At 41.4% G+C, this 17160-nt stretch overlaps 1 protein-coding gene and 1 long non-coding RNA gene across 3 annotated transcripts in view; one reads left to right on the forward strand and one right to left on the reverse strand.

Annotated features, from left to right (window-relative positions):
• The window catches only part of LOC112224696 (calcium-activated potassium channel subunit alpha-1), a 214727-nt gene that overhangs the window by 128480 nt on the left and 69087 nt on the right, over window positions 1-17160 (reverse strand). The gene's annotated exons all lie outside the window — the stretch shown is intronic.
• On the forward strand, window positions 2970-3868 carry LOC112224697. The gene is made up of 2 exons (XR_002949487.2): window positions 2970-3438; window positions 3657-3868. It is a non-coding gene; the product is annotated as an uncharacterized LOC112224697 (long non-coding RNA).

Here is a 17160-nt window from a genome sequence, read left to right on the forward strand (position 1 = left end):
AGGGAACTAGCCTGAAGCCCTCAGTCATTAAACATGCCTACTACAGGGAACTAGCCTGTAGCCCTCATTCACTAAACATGCCTACTACAGGGAACTAGCCTTTAGCCCTCAGTCACTAAACACGCCTACTACAGGGAACTAACCTGTAGCACTCATTCACTAAACATGCCTACTACAGGGAACTAGCCTGTAGCCCTCAGTCATTAAACATGCCTACTACAGGGAACTAGCCTGTAGCCCTCAGTCACTAAACATGCCTACTACAGGGAACTAGCCTTTAGCCCTCAGTCACTAAACACGCCTACTACAGGGAACTAGCCTTTAGCCCTCAGTCACTAAACATGCCTACTACAGGGAACTAGCCTTTAGCCCTCAGTCACTAAACATGCCTACTACAGGGAACTAGCCTTTAGCCCTCAGTCACTAAACATGCCTACTACAGGGAACTAGCCTTTAGCCCTCAGTCACTAAACATGCCTACTACAGGGAACTAACCTGTAGCCCTCATTCACTAAACATGCCTACTACAGGGAACTAGCCTGTAGCCCTCAGTCATTAAACATGCCTACTACAGGGAACTAGCCTGTAGCCCTCAGTCACTAAACATGCCTACTACAGGGAACTAGCCTTTAGCCCTCAGTCACTAAACATGCCTACTACAGGGAACTAGCCTGTAGCCCTCATTCACTAAACATGCCTACTACAGGGAACTAGCCTGTAGCCCTCAGTCACTAAACATGCCTACTACAGGGAACTAGCCTGTAGCCCTCAGTCACTAAACATGCCTACTACAGGGAACTAGCCTTTAGCCCTCAGTCACTAAACATGCCTACTACAGGGAACTAGCCTTAGCCCTCAGTCACTAAACATGCCTACTACAGGGAACTAGCCTTAGCCCTCAGTCACTAAACATGCCTACTACAGGGAACTAGCCTTTAGCCCTCAGTCACTAAACACGCCTACTACAGGGAACTAGCCTTAGCCCTCAGTCACTAAACACGCCTACTACAGGGAACTAGCCTGTAGCCCTCAGTCACTAAACATGCCTACTACAGGGAACTAGCCTGTAGCCCTCAGTCATTAAACATGCCTACTACAGGGAACTAGCCTTAGCCCTCAGTCACTAAACACGCCTACTACAGGGAACTAGCCTTTAGCCCTCAGTCACTAAACACGCCTACTACAGGGAACTAGCCTTAGCCCTCAGTCACTAAACACGCCTACTACAGGGAACTAGCCATGCCTTAGCCCTCAGTCACTAAACATGCCTACTACAGGGAACTAGCCTTAGCCCTCAGTCACTAAACATGCCTACTACAGGGAACTAGCCTTTCAGTCACTAAACCCTCAGTCATTAAACATGCCTACTACAGGGAACTAGCCTTTAGCCCTCAGTCACTAAACATGCCTACTACAGGGAAACTAGCCTTAGCCCTCAGTCACTAAACATGCCTACTACAGGGAACTAGCCTTTAGCCCTCAGTCACTAAACATGCCTACTACAGGGAACTAGCCTTAGCCCTCAGTCACTAAACATGCCTACTACAGGGAACTAGCCATGTAGCCCTCAGTCACTAAACATGCCTACTACAGGGAACTAGCCTGTAGCCCTCAGTCACTAAACATGCCTACTACAGGGAACTAACCTGTAGCCCTCAGTCACTAAACATGCCTACTACAGGGAACTAACCTGTAGCCCTCAGTCACTAAACATGCCTACTACAGGGAACTAACCTGTAGCACTCATTCACTAAACATGCCTACTACAGGGAACTAACCTGTAGCACTCATTCACTAAACATGCCTACTACAGGGAACTAGCCTTTAGCCCTCAGTCACTAAACACGCCTACTACAGGGAACTAGCCTTTAGCCCTCAGTCACTAAACATGCCTACTACAGTGAACTAACCTGTAGCCCTCAGTCACTAAACATGCCTACTACAGGGAACTAGCCAGTCACTAAACAGCCCTCAGTCACTAAACATGCCTACTACAGGGAACTAGCCTGTAGCCCTCAGTCACTAAACATGCCTACTACAGGGAACACCTAGCCCTCAGTCACTAAACAGCCTACTACAGGGAACTAGCCTGTAGCCCTCAGTCACTAAACATGCCTACTACAGGGAACTAGCCTGTAGCCCTCAGTCACTAAACATGCCTACTACAGGGAACAGCCTGTAGCCCTCAGTCACTAAACATGCCTACTACAGGGAACTGCCTTTAGCCCTCAGTCACTAAACATGCCTACTACAGGGAACTAGCCTGTAGCCCTCAGTCACTAAACATGCCTACTACAGGGAACTAACCTGTAGCCCTCAGTCACTAAACATGCCTACTACAGGGAACTAGCCTGTAGCCCTCAGTCACTAAACAAACATGCCTACTACAGGGAACTAGCCTAGCCCTCAGTCACTAAACATGCCTACTACAGGGAACTAGCCTGTAGCCCTCAGTCACTAAACATGCCTACTACAGGGAACTAGCCTGTAGCCCTCAGTCACTAAACATGCCTACTACAGGGAACTAGCCTGTAGCCCTCAGTCACTAAACATGCCTACTACAGGGAACTAGCCTGTAGCCCTCAGTCACTAAACACTCCTACTACAGGGAGAAAACATGTGTATATTGCTGTCTGATTCTGTGAGCAGTGTTCTTTCCTTTGTACTGATTTAAAACACATGCAAATAATTGAGCCACACTCACATTCATCAATGAACACGTAGGTTGTCATTCCAGAATGAAACCCCTAGGGTAGGTTTCACGTGCACATTTAGGAATAATGCTTTCTCTATCATAATGCTTTTTGCATTATAATCAGGCCCTGAGATCTCCTGCAACTGCCAATTAGAAACTGGCACACACACACACACACACACACACACACACACACACACACACACGTAGCCTCTGGGTCTGTGATAGAACTGGTTAATGCAGAAAGACCAGTGATATTACTTTCATAACACAGTTCCTGGTTTCGTCAACCAATGCCAACCAATCAAAATCTCACAGAAAGGTATATGTATGGATGAAGCCACAGGGTCAGTATCATTTAGAAAAATGGCTGCTGTTGTCAGGGACATGTATGAAGGAGTAGATTTGACTGTCGTAGGACAAATGAATAAGGGAAAGAAAGAATCATTCCTGAAAAACCTGAGAAGAAATCAATTAAACAAAAATAGTGATGTTCTCTTCAAGATATTTCGACAAGGCCGCTTGCATGTACTGTTATGCAGACCGAGCAACAGTCCTGAAATGATAACATCCATTTACAGAACGCTGCCATCAACACATATGTCTGTACAGCTGACATCCAGAAGGATATCGGAAAGGGAGAGATTGGAGACATTATCACTTCGTGGACCGGAAAACGAATTACAATCCTTATGTAAAGATTTCCCTGCCTTGTTAAGAGCTATGGGAATAGGAGCTGCCAGGTACAATCCTCTGTCCTTTGAGTTTATGTTTGACTTGTTGGATTTTTACATTCCAAGACTAATGTCACATTATAATGGGTTGGCTTGATAGATATTGTAATAGGTTTAAAATATAAGTTCCACCTGCAGTAGGTTAGTAATAAACTTGGTGCCATGTCACTCCTCAAAGTTAAGTGGTTATTATATCCATCGCTCTCTGTTTCCTCTCCATTTTACAGAGTTGAGGAATAGGAGGCTGAAAATCAAGACGTCAAAGAAGAAGATGATGATGATGTCATAATACAACATGGATTCTCCTCTCTGATCTGATTTGAAAAATAATTTACTCCCTTTTTCTGTGTCAAAGCCATCTGCCTGTCTTAGAAAAACAAACCAAATCTGACCCACTGTTTCTAATGAGCATGTCATAATAAATCATATTTGATTGAGACGAATGTGTGATGATGATTTTTTCATATCAGACAGTGTGGAGGAAATTATTTAATTACCTATTATGCTGTTTAATAAGACCCACTATGCCATTTTACTTGGACAATTGTCCATTGTTATATGTTAGTATTTTGCTGATACAGGCTTGTCATGTGACTTAGTCATAAGTCTGGGCGTACAGATATGAGCCGTTTGGGGTGCGACTGCAGTATGTGACATCCTGTTTTCACTACTGTGTTGTGACAAGGTAGGGGTGTGTCGTGTCTTTACTATCATTAAATTAAGACTTTTAGTTTTTATCAAAGATTCTCTGTAATTAGTATTACGCGATCAAACTGATTAATCATGTAACTGTAATTAACTAGAAAGTCGGGCCTCCAAGGAAAATATTCAGATTACAAAGTTATAATTTCCTAATATAACCTTTCAGATATTTTCATATCTGATCCATAGTCTTCTGATTAATGAATTATTTATTTTACCTCACGTTAGTCTCATTCCAAACGTCATAAATTGCTGGTTATCTGCACAAACCCAGTCTTCACTATGAGTCATCCATACATCAATTGTCTTAAAAGGTCGCAATTGTAAATGAGAACTTGTTCTCAACTTGCCTACCTGGTTAAATAAAGGTGAAATATATATATTTTTTTAATTAATCATTTATATATTACTAACTAAGTAATTCACAGAAATGCATAAACAAAACAAAAAAAGTAAATATGGTTACAAGAAATGATAGGAGAATGTGCCCTAGTGGGCTAAACCGGCATGACGGCTTGTTAGACAAAAGGGGAAGTGGGGGTCGACTAAGAAGTCACTACAGAGTGATAATTATAACAATTGAAATGCTAATCCTTTGCACATGAACACTCACTCATTCGGGAACAATTGCAATCAATATATATATTTACACTCAGTGTGTCGTCTTGATCGCTGTTGAAAAGTTTGTTTCTTTTGTAGAATTGTCCGTCTCTCTCTCTCTGTCGTGGTTATAATAGTTCAGAGTGACATTCATTCGTGTTGTTGTAGAATGGATGTTTCGGCGGTTGTCTTTCTTCGCGTTCAATGATACCGAATTCCTAGCTGCAGACTAGTAATTAATATCAAAGACTTGTTCTTATTCTGTCGGTATCGATAGTCTAAGAGTTTAACCACGTGGTATGGTTAAAAGATTCAGCAATGGTCTGCAACCTTTGTCCTTTGTCCGTGATTGAGAGAAACATGGTCTACTGAGAATTTCTCATAGTTGGGTTTTATGCGGAATTGCAGAAAAGGGGCTGTCCCAGGATGCCTGACCCTAACTGGGCTCATGGGCGGTCCTCTGACTTAGTTAAACTCAAAAGGGAATTGGAGTTTCCTTCATTAAACAGTCCAAAATCACCTTACACAATTTTTACAAATAGTATCATACTCACTTATTCATCTTATACAACAATTAGATGTAAACCTCATATGTGTGTCTATTATATAAACAGCGTTATGGTAATGTGGCCGCACCGTCTCCCATGAGCTTCCCCAAGTTGTAACAAACGGACCAGTTCGATTCTTCACCGATCTTTTATACCTTCTCCGGAACATAACATTTGTTCGGACCTCTAGTTCTGTGAGGAGGAAGAAATTCCTTTGTTCTCTATGAAAATTAACTCTGTATCTTATACTGTGTGGCAGGGAGAGGGGGATGGTGCTTGCTGTACCCAAAGAGGGCAACATCAAGACAGATGGTATACAAAAGATAGCCCTATTTGGTAAAAGGCCAAGTCCATATTATGGCAAGAACAGCTCAAATAAGCAAAGAGAAATGACAGTCCATCATTACATTATGACATGAAGGTCCACCTGGAAAATTTCAAGAAGTACAGTCGCAAAAACCATCAAGCGCTATAAGGAAACTGTCTCTCATGAGGACCACCACAAAAAATGAAGACCCAGAGTTACCTTTGCTGCAGAGGATAAGTTCATTAGAGTTAACTGCACCTCAGATTCCAGCCCAAATAAATGCATCACAGAGATCAAGTAACAGACACATCTCAACATCAACTGTTCAGAGGAGACTGCGTGAATCAGGACTTAATGGTCGAATTGCTGCAAATAAACCACTATTAAAGGATACCCATAAGAAAAAGAGACTTGCTTGGGTCAAGAAGAAACACGAGCAATGGATATTAGACCAATGGAAATCTGTCCTTTGGTCTGATGAATGTAGTGGTTATTTCTTTATCATCAAATGAGGAGAGACAAACTTATCATACAAGTCAGAGTTATACTTAAACTAAATCTTTATTCACTTATTAATAAGGAAAGCATGTCACACCACACACACACGTGAATGATGTAAATGCTCTGCACTGTTAGATGATTTGTTGAGAGCCCCGACACAAAGAATACAACTATCTTTTATAGCAAAGACACATGACACACAAATCAAATCAAATCAAATTTTATTTGTCACATACACATGGTTAGCAGATGTTAATGCGAGTGTAGCGAAATGCTTGTGCTTCTAGTTCCGACAATGCAGTAATAACGAGCAAGTAATCTAACTAACAATTCAAAAAAAACAAAAAACTACTGTCATACACAGTGTAAGGGGATAAAGAATATGTACATAAGGATATATGAATGAGTGATGGTACAGAGCAGCATAGGCAAGATACAGTAGATGATATCAAGTACAGTATATACATATGAGATAAGTATGTAAACCAAGTGGCATAGTTAAAGTGGCTAGTGATACATGTATTACATAAGGATGCAGTCGATGATATAGAGTACAGTATCAACGTATGCATATGAGATGAACAATGTACAACAGATGTATGGAATGGGTCACAAGGTAAGGATTTGTATGAATAAAATTAGACAGAATCTGCTGTAAAGACTGTTCTCATTGTGTGGAAAGGTTCCCTTCCTCATGATCCATACCCGAGCCATCTCCACCCTGGTACCTCCCAGTACACAAACACCAACACATGCTATGGAGTGAGGTCTTTAGGTTTTATCTCCAAAGGCATCGTAATCCACTGTCAGCATTAAGCCCCAGAGGCCCAACTCAGAAGACCACACACAGAGAGTGTTCTAAGAACCCTATTCTATTCCATAAAACAACAATTTGATGCATTAACAGTATTGTGACATAATCTTGTAATTTTGTTCTGACATGAGTGCATTTTTTGGTTCCAAACGCTGTGTCTTTGTGAGGTGCAGAGTAGGTGAATGCATGATCTCTGCATGTGTGGTTCCCACCATGAAGAATGGAGGAGGAGGAGGTGTGATGGTGTGGGGCACACTTAACCAGCATGGCTACCACAGCATTCTGCAGTGATACGCCACTCCATCTGCTTTGCGCTTAATGGGACTATCATTTGTTTTTTAACAGGACAATAAACCAAAACACACCTCCAGGCTGTGTAAAGCCTATTTGACCAAGAAGGAAAGTGATGGAGTGCTGCATCAGATGGCCTGGCCCTCCACAATCACCCAACCTCAACTCAATTGAGATGGTTTGGGATGAGTTGGGCCGCAGAGTGAAGGAAAAGCAGCCAACATGTGCTCAGCATATGTGGGAAACTCCTTCAAGACTGTTGGAAAAGCATTCATCATGAAGCTGGATTCGTAATGTTTAGGCAGATACAAATGTACTGATATAAGTGGATGCACGTAGCATTCTGGCAAATCTTAGACAAAACATCTTAGTTGTGCCTGTTGTTCACACGCGTATCTGCCCTGTCATTGGCTAGAATGGTACTACCTGATCTTGCCTCCTCCCACCTACCTTCCATGTTTGAGCACATATATTGTACTTTTGGTGGAGACCAACTTCAGCGCTGCGCAATTGGTGGCCATTTCGGCGATGCAGGTGGTGACTCTACTTCCTTCCTCTGCATTATTTTTCTTGACAGCTGGGACACTTCCTTTTGCCTATGAATACAGTGTGAACTGGCAGAGTAAACCCATTGGTTGTTGCATCCCCTCGTCTTAGCTGTAGGAACACGCCTACAGTTTTCATCAAACTGTAAGGACACGTGTATGTGCATACCTGGGTTCAGATACATTCAACACTCAAAGTGCCCTCAAAGCTCTTCACTAAGCTAAGGACCCTGGGACTAAACACCTCCCTCTGCAACTGGATCCTGGCCTTCCTGACAGGCCGCCCCCAGGTGGTGAGGGTAGGAAACAACACATCCGCCACGCTGATCCTCAACACGGGGGTAGCGGTGCGTGCTTAGTCCTCTCCTGTACTCCCTGTTCACCCACAACTGCGCAGCCGCGCATGACTCCAAAACCATCATTAAGTTCACAGACGACACAGCGGTGGTAAGCCTGAACATCGACGACGACGAGACAGCCTATAGGGAGGAGGTCAAAGACCTGGCAGTGTGATGCCAGAACAACAATCTCTCCCTCAATGTCAGAAAGACAAAGGAGCTGATCGGGGACTACAGAAAACTGAGGGTTGAGCACGCCCCCATTCACATCTACAGGGGTGTAGTGGAGTGCTTCAAGTTCCTCGGTGTTCACTAAGGATCTATCATGGTTCACACACACCAACACAGTCGTTAAACTTCTTTTGGCTGCAGGGGCAGTATTGAGTAGCTTGGATGAAAGGTGCCCAGAGGTGCCCAGAGTAAACAGCCTGCTCCTCAGTCCCAGTTGCTAATATATGCATATTATTATTAGTATTGGATAGAAAACACTCTGAAGTTTCTAAAATTGTTTGAATGATGTCTGTGAGTATAACAGAAATCATATGGCAGGCAAAAACCTGAGAAGAAATCCAAACAGGAGGTGAGAAATCTGAGGTTGGTCGATTTTCAACCCATCCCCTATTGAATTCACAGTGGGATATGGATGAAGTTGCACTTCCTAGGGCTTCCACTAGATGTCAACCGTCTTTAGAAACTTGAATGAGGCTTCTACTGTGTTGTGGGGCTGAATAAGAGGGGAATGAGTCAGATTACTGGCAGAGAGCCATTTCCTGGTCACGCGCATTTCACATGATAGCGACCTGCGTTCCATGGCTCCTCTACACACAAAGGAATTCTCTGGTTGGAACATTAGTGAAGATTTATGATAAAAACATCCTAAAGATTGATTCTATACTTAGTTTGAAATGTTTCTACGACCTGTAATATAACTTTTTGAAGTTTTTGTCCGACGTTATGCCTGACCTGCACGGGTGTTTTGATATGTGTACCTAAAGCCCTAACAAAAGTAGCTACTTGGACATAAATAATGGACATTATTAAACAAATCAAGCATTTATTGTGGAACCGCTTTTTCCGTAAAGTTTTTTTTAAATCTGACACAGCGGTTGGATTAAGGAGAGGTATATCTATATTTCCATGTCTAACACTTGAATTTTCATCTAAATTTATAATGAGTATTTCTGTAAAATGATGTGGCTCTCTGCAATATCACCGGATGTTTTTGGAACTAGTGAACGTAACACGCCAATGTAAACTCAGATTCTTTTATATAAATATGAACTTTATCAAACAAAACATATATGTATTGTGTAACATGTAAAGTCCTATGAGTCCTATGAGTGTCATCTGATGAAGATCATCAAAGGTTAGTGATTAATTTTTTCTCTATTTGTGCTTTTTGTGACGCCTCTCTTTGGCTGGAAAAATGGCTGAGGTTTTCTTTGGCATGATGGTGACCTAACATAATTGTTTGTGGTGCTTTCGCAGTAAAGCCTATTTGAAATCGGACACTGTGGTGGGATTAACAACAAGATTAACTATAAAATACATGTATGTTTGAGGAATTTTAATTATGATAATTCTGTTGTTTTAAATTTGGCGCCCTGCACTTTCACTGGCTGTTGTCTTATCGATCCCGTTAAAGGGATTGCAGCCCAAAGAAATTTTAAGAGGGCACGAAAAAGCCTCTTCCCCCTCAGGAGGCTGAAAAGATCATCAAAAGGTTCTACAGCTGCACCATTTGAGAGCATCTTAACTGGCTGCATTACCGCTTACTATGGCAAATGCTTGGCAACCAACCACAAGTCACTGCAGAGGCCAGTGCGTACGACCCACTACATCACTGGGGCCATCCAGGACCTCTATACAAGATGGTGTCAGACAAAGGCCCTAAAAATTGCCAGACTCCAGCCACCCAAGTCATAGAGTGCTCTCTCTGCTACCGCATGGCTAGCGGTACCGTTGCACCAAGTCTGGAACCACCAGACCCTGAACGGCTTCTACCCCCTAAGCTGACATATGGAATTGTTTTAAGATGGTCATACTATTAGATAATTTAGCTATTTTGATTTGGGATTTTTAGCACCTCTTTAGTTATCCCCCAAAAATATATTTAAAAAGTATTTGATAAATTTGGTAGAGAAATGCATTGAATAATACATTCAGAAATGGCAAAAAAAAAAAAAAAAAAAAAAAAGGTTTTGAAGCATTTGTCTACAAGATATAAGAAAGTTCAGGAAATATATATATATATATTTTTTTTTATTTTTTTTTTACACATACAGTATTTAACCCATTTTTGGGCTAGGCACAAAACCACCTTCATACCTCCATTCATTTGTTTACCTGTTCCATTTACCTTCAAACAAGAGCAAAACAGAGAATACCACCGTGTTTGTGAGAATCTCCCATTTCCACAGCGGGGCTCACCTTTAGTTTGTAGCACAAACGGTTGGGACACTACAACCAGCAGTGTGGGAGGCACACATACAGTACAGCAGTGGCATCAGCTGCTTGCCTATCTCTCTCAATGAAGCTTGTGAAGCTTGGGAATCCAGGGTGTAAGTCCCAAATGGTGCCATAGTACTGAAAAGGGACTATGGCACCATTTGGGACTTACACCCTGGATTCCTCAAACAGTATTTTTATATAACCTACATAGCACGTGTTTCACAAACATCTTATTTCACCCAAACCTAGCAATCTGCCAGGAGGGAACATTGGAAACACAGGAGGGAACAGATTCACTGATATTCAAGTCACTCTGGAATCTTCATCTTAGATTCTAGAATCTTCATAATCACACAAAGAAAATGGAGGGCAGGGCAGGAACTTGGCAAGTACATACCAATTCAGTAAGTGATACTTAATATTCTTTAACACCCATGCCAACATTAAAATAACTTTGATACAAAGTGCCATTGCTACCATAAATAAATCCCTAATGGAACTTCTATAATAAAATGTTGCCTCAGTCCTAATGCCCTATTCCCCATCCTTACCCAGCCAGCAGGAGAGCTGTGTTTTTCACCACAACATTATCCTCCCTAATGCACAGCAGCCCTAGTAATGAGTTTGCTGTCAGTTTGATGCATGCCATTTAACTTTTCCATTCATCTTCCACACAGAGAACTGAACAGAGAGAAAGAGAGAGGGGGGAGAGAGAGAGAGAGAGAGAGAGAGAGAGAGAGAGAGAGAGAGAGAAAAACGACACAATGGACACAAGGCCAAGAGAATCTCTAGCCCCAATTACACCTGGTACTAAGATGCGTCTGTTGCCCTGATCATTTCCCACATTCTGATTCTGCCCACATTTGTCGACAGGTGTAAACGATCAAAACACACATTGTAATCTGATTGTGATTAGATCTTCCTGACCAGGTAGTCGAAGACGCATCTTGTACGGATATCCTTGAAGTGTTAACAAATCCGTATACATTTGGGCAACGTCAAGGTTGTCCCACCCTCTCAAAACCTCCCACCCTCTCAAAACAATCACACGTGTGGGTGTCGTGTGGATGAGTAGTTTCCCGATGTCAACATTGTGAACAGAGTGCCCCATGGTGGCAGTGGGGTTATGGTATGGGGCAGGCATAAGCTACGGAGAACGAAAACATTTGCATTTTATTGATGGCAGTTTGAATACACAGAGATACCGTGACGAGATCCTGAGGCCAATTGTCGTGCCATTCATCCACCACCTCATGTTCCAGCATGATAATGCACGACCCCATGTCGCAAGGATAGTTACACAATTCCTGGAAGCTAAAAATGTCCCAGTTCTTCCCTGGCCTTCATACTCACTAGACATGTCACCCATTGAGCATGTTTGGGATGCTCTGGATCGACGTGTACGACAGTGTATTCCAGTTCCCGCCAATATAAAGCACCTTCACACAGTCGTTGAAGAGGAGTAGGACAACATTCCACAGGCCACAACCAACAGCCTGATCAACTCTATGAGAAGGAGATGTGTCACACAGCATGAGGAAAATGATGGTCACAACAGATACTGACTGGTTTTCTAATCCTCGCCCCTACCTTTAAGGTCTCTGTGACCAACAGATGCATATCTGTATTCCCAGTCACGTGAAATCCATAGGTTAGAACCTAATAAATTTATTTCAATTGACTGATTTCCTTATGAACTATAACTCAGTAAAATCCTAGAAATTGTTGCATATTTATATTTTGGTTCAGTGTACTATATTATATTCTGTAAATCTTTAGAGTATTTACCAGCTATCAGTAAAGTGCAGAATGTGTCTGAACTGATGAGTAAATATCATAGCTTTCGGTAAGCATGAGCCAGGCCACTGTCCAATAAGCTTCAATAAGGACCCTTTAGGCTACTTTAATTAAGCAGTTTGATCCATGCATTTTGCTCTAGGTTTTGTATTGTTCCATTCACTGATCAATGATTTGGAGTAAATTAAACCACGCTCGTTCTCCCTCATGTCACTTTCTCTCCTTTACTAAATACTAAAGGTTATTTACTTTATAAGATTTACAATAATATAAAGACAATGTGTGTCAACATCCATGTGTTAAAGAACAAGACCTGTTTACATCATTGGGAAATGCACTTTACTCTGCAACTTAACTTTTTTCTACTGTGTGCATATAGGGCCTAAGTTTCATTTTTATCTAGACTGTGCATTAATTGTATTTTGTACACACATCCAGATACTCAGCTCGTTTGTGTGGTGACTTGGTGATGAGAGAGATTCTCTGAATATGTTTTTTTTTTAAGGCTGTGGAGAGGTCGAAGGTTATCCAGGAGAGTATAGGCCCAGTCTTAAATCGTTGTATAACTAAAGTAGGATGTGATGATGATGATGATGATGATGCCTAAAACTATTGATTATAAAAGTGTTTTATGTTTTCTGGTAATTTAATACAGTGTCATAAGGGGAGGTTCAAGGCAGGTTGGATTCATTTGCATACAGGAAGAGACCAGGGAAGCTGGGCACAATGTGGGCAGATAAGAGACACATGTTATTACCATGTGTAGACTCAACAAAGCTCAATCAGATAGTGATCGGATCGTAGCTGATCGGATAACGACAACCACATGTTAATGCAAGGTGTAACCACGGCTAACGAGGGTAACTGACTGTGGGATTTGAACAGAAGCTAGCAGAAACTGAACGTGCTTCTATTCTATTCTATTATTTTGAATTGTCTTTGGCTTGGCTTTGCTCTCTGACTGTGCAGTATCAGGACCAGTAAAAAAATATAAAAAAATTAACTAGGCAAGTGAGTTAAGAACAAATTCTTATTTTCAATGATAGCCTACAGTGGAACAGTGGGGTTAACTACCTTGTTCAGGGGCAGAACGACAGATTTCTACCTTGTCAGCTCAGGGATTTGATCCAGAAACCTTTTGGTAACTGGCACAACGCTCTAACTACTAGGCTACCTGCCCCCCCAAAGTAAAACAGTTAGGAAGTCTACTCTACAGTACGACCTAGGGCGCATCCCAAGTCATACCCTTTTCTCTATATAGTGTACCACAGGTCCCATAGGGCTCTGGTCAAAAGTAGTACACTACAGGGAGTAGGGTGTAATTTGGGACGCAACCCTAGATGGCTCATATTGGCAAGTTCACCCGTGCCACAACCCTCTGACCTACAGGGTCAGCCAATCACAGCTCTCAGTCCTGACCCTGTCACAATGCAATGATGACACGCTGACCCCACCCTAACAGCTGACACCCCTCTTCTCCAGTCTTCTATCCATGGTACCTTATTGCTTTATAGTGCACTCGTTTTAAACAGGGCCCATAGGGTCAAAAGTAGTGCACTATATAGGGAATAGGATGTCATTTGGGGCACAAGCCAAGTCAAAGAGGACTCTACAGTGGAGCTAAAGCAACACCATTTCAGTTTAGTACCAAGACTCCAAGTCCAAATAAAGCACAAGGATATACAATATGCAAAGATGCAAAGATTTACACTAAGATACTTATTACAGCCAGACATCTTCATGTGCTCCTCTTGTGCATGGCTGTTCTAGCTCAGCACCACAGGCTATAATGAAAAATTAGGGCTGTCCCAATATAAAACTAATTTTAGTCGATGACAGTCGTCTGTTCTTTCAACCAATCGATTGGTTGACGTTTTAAAACGTGTATTTTTTCCATATATAGACACACCCTATGTTTGAATACAATCAACTACATGTAGGCTACTGAGCTTGTCTGGTACTTTAAGCACTGCGAATTTAAAAAAATGAAGAGACACAAATTACTAAAGAGGGTGCCAGAGATCAATATAGCCTAACCAGAAGAAAAAAAAACCTGTTCCCTAAAATCTTCCTCCTCCTCACGCTGCTGCTGGCCATCAAAGATTCTGCCATTATTCTCAAGAAGTCTGCAAACTTTTCCATTTGGAGTGCCAAGTCATCGTACCATTTCTACTGATCTGCCAGTTATGATATTCATCTGCACATTTTCTTGGAACAGTTTCATTTATAATAAAGTCTTTGTATCTCAAAATCAATGTCATGTCGGTTAATTAAAATGATATCTAAATGGAAATAATACAAATCTAAAAGTAACTTTTATTGCCATTGTGTAAAAATAGCATAAATAAAGCAAAACAAATATATGAAAAAAAATTGCATCCCGTAGGTATTACATTGGCTAAGCCTGTCTACAAAGAACTTGAAACATTGTATTAACTATTGTATTAACTATTGTATTAACTATTGTATTAACTATTGTATTAACTATTGTATTAACTATTGTATTAACTATTGGTCCAGAGCAAACTTGCAATATTGTATCAAATATTCTGGGCCCTCAAGGGTTTCCATGCCAGTGAGCTGCGGACAGGCAGACACAGCTGTAGGCTATTTGTGCAAAGGATAAGAAGTAATCAGGTTTATTTTATGACGTTTCCACCACATCAGAGCATGATGTCCCCCCCCTTTTCATGCTGAGTGGAAAGTGAGAGAGCTGGAAAGATACATTAAGGAACTATTGTCTCAGTGGATGTAAAAAACAGACTTTGTTTACTTAATGTTTGAGGCGAAGACAACATTTATTTCAGAAGCTCCACAGTGACGGTGAGTTTTTAAAACAATGAGAAATAGGTAGACTAGTCTAACTTCTATAACGCGTAATCAGGTGCGTAATCAGGTGCGTGTCCTTTACTCCAGATTGATAGGGACGCTCCAGACAAACAAGAAAGACAATGAATGAAATGACGACTGGTTAATGGAATGAAATAAACCAGAAGTGCAGGTTTTGCGTTCGGCTAACAACACGTCATACAATGACAACGGTGAAACTGTAATAATAATATTATTGAATGCTTTAACATAATTACCAAAAAAACATTGTAGATTAGAAATTAATGTTATTTATCCTTTATATAACCAGGCAAGTGAGTTAAGAACAAATTCTTATTTTCAATGATGGCCTAGAAACAGTGGGTTAACTGCCTGTTCAGGGGCAGAATGACAGATTTGTACCTTGTCAGCTCGGGGTTTGAACTTGTAACCTTCCGGTTCCTAGTCCAACGCTCTAACCACTAGTCTACCCTGCCGCCCTGGTAAATGTACGACTGGTGACACAGGTGTGCCATCCCCGTGGCAACCCAATGGATCAGTCCACTTAGACAGGTGTGAATCAGACAGGTGTCTTGTGTGCCATCATTTTTTTTTTTAAATTTTAAAAATTTTTTATAACATATATTTGCCATTGCTCAACAACAACAACAACCATCTTGGTCGAACAACAGCCTATCCAACAAGCAATGGACCTGTGGACAAAATGTGGTCAGCACTAAATGAAGTACTCCCTTCATATACTTTAGATAGATTCAGATAAAACAGTAAGACTGCAGCTGGATACAGACGCTCAGTTAGACAAATCTTAACACTTTTACCAACATTTCTCAATTATATTATCTGACGTGATATGTCGGTTCGCTATTTGTTTCTATTTACTTTTTGCAATTTGACAGTGATATAACATAATAACATAATAGTCAAACAAGAATGTACAATATGATGCAATGTGATAATATTGGTGAAATTAATACTTCAATGTCTCCTCCTGCATTACAGGAACAGGATGGCAACATACTAATACACACACAGACAGACAGACACATTTCAAATGATGTCTATATACGGTGTTGTATGTGCAAATAAATAAACATAAATATGGCTTGTATTTACAATGGTGTTTGTTTTTCACTGGTTGCCCTTTTATTGTGGCAAAAGATCACATATCTTCCTGCTGTGATGGCACATTGTGGTATTTCACCTAATAGATATGGGAGTTTATCAAGATTGGATTTGTTTTTTAATTCTAAGTGGATCTGTGTAATCTGAGGGAAATATGTGTCTCTAATATGGTCATACATTGGGCAGGAGGTTAGGAAGTGCAGCACAGTTTCCACCTCATTTTGTGGGTAGTGTGGACATAGCCTGTCTTCTCTTGAGAGCCATGTCTGCCTATGGCGGCCTCTCTCAATAGCAAGGCTATGCTCACTGAGTCTGTACATAGTCAAGGCTTTCCTTAAGTTTGGGTCAGTCACAGTGGACAGGTATTCTGCTATTGTGTACTCTCTGTTTAGGGCCAAATAGCATTCTAGTTTTCTCTGTTTTTTTGTTAATTCTTTCCAATGTGTCAAGTAATTATCTTTTTGTTTTCTCATGATTTGGTTGGGTCTGATTGTGTTGCTGTCCTGGGGCTCTGTGGGGTCTGTTTGTGTTTGTGAACAGAGCCCCAGGACCAGCTTGCTTTGGGGCAATTCTCCAGGTTCCTCTCTATGTAGGTGATGGCTTTGTTATGGAAGGTTTGGGAATCGCTTCCATTTAGGTGGCTGTAGAATTGAACGTCTCTTTTCCGGATTTTGATAATTAGCGGGTAATGGCCTAATTCTGCTCTGCATGCAATATTTGGTGTTCTACATTGTACACGGAGGATATTTTTGCAGAATTCTGCAGGCAGAGTCTCAATTTGGTGTTTGTCCCATTTTGAGAATTCTTGGTTGGTGAGCGGACCCCAGACCTCACAACCATAAAGGGCAATGGGCTCTATGACTGATTCTATTTTTTTTTGCCAGAT

Source organism: Oncorhynchus tshawytscha, linkage group LG25 (assembly GCF_018296145.1).
Source record: "Oncorhynchus tshawytscha isolate Ot180627B linkage group LG25, Otsh_v2.0, whole genome shotgun sequence".
Classification (NCBI taxonomy): domain Eukaryota; kingdom Metazoa; phylum Chordata; class Actinopteri; order Salmoniformes; family Salmonidae; genus Oncorhynchus; species Oncorhynchus tshawytscha.